Source organism: Arachis duranensis, chromosome 5 (genome assembly GCF_000817695.3).
Source record: "Arachis duranensis cultivar V14167 chromosome 5, aradu.V14167.gnm2.J7QH, whole genome shotgun sequence".
Lineage (NCBI taxonomy): Eukaryota > Viridiplantae > Streptophyta > Magnoliopsida > Fabales > Fabaceae > Arachis > Arachis duranensis.
In genome coordinates, this window is record NC_029776.3 from 60,195,569 (window position 1) to 60,195,960 (window position 392).

Consider the following 392-nt stretch of genomic DNA (forward strand, 5'->3'; position numbering starts at 1 on the left):
TTCTTTGGTGAGCAAAGGGGGTTCATCCTCCCAAGTCTCATTACCAAATAACTTGTCATTTAGCTTCATGATTGCTCCAAGGTACTTAGCAAATTTCTCTTTAGTGACATCTTCGTCCTCTTCAGAGGAAGAATACTCATCAGAGCTCATGAATGGTGGAAATACTTCCAATGGAATCTCTATAGTTTCAGTGTGAGCCTCAGATTCCCATGGTTCCTCATTAGGGAACTCATTGGAGGCCAGCAGACATCCATTGAGGTCTTCCTCATTGGCGATCACTGCCTCTTCCTCCTCTCCAAATTCGGCCATGTGGGTCATGTTAATGGCCTTGCATTCTCCTTTTGGATTCTCTTCTGTATTGCTTGGAAGAGTACTAGGAGGGAGTTCAGTAA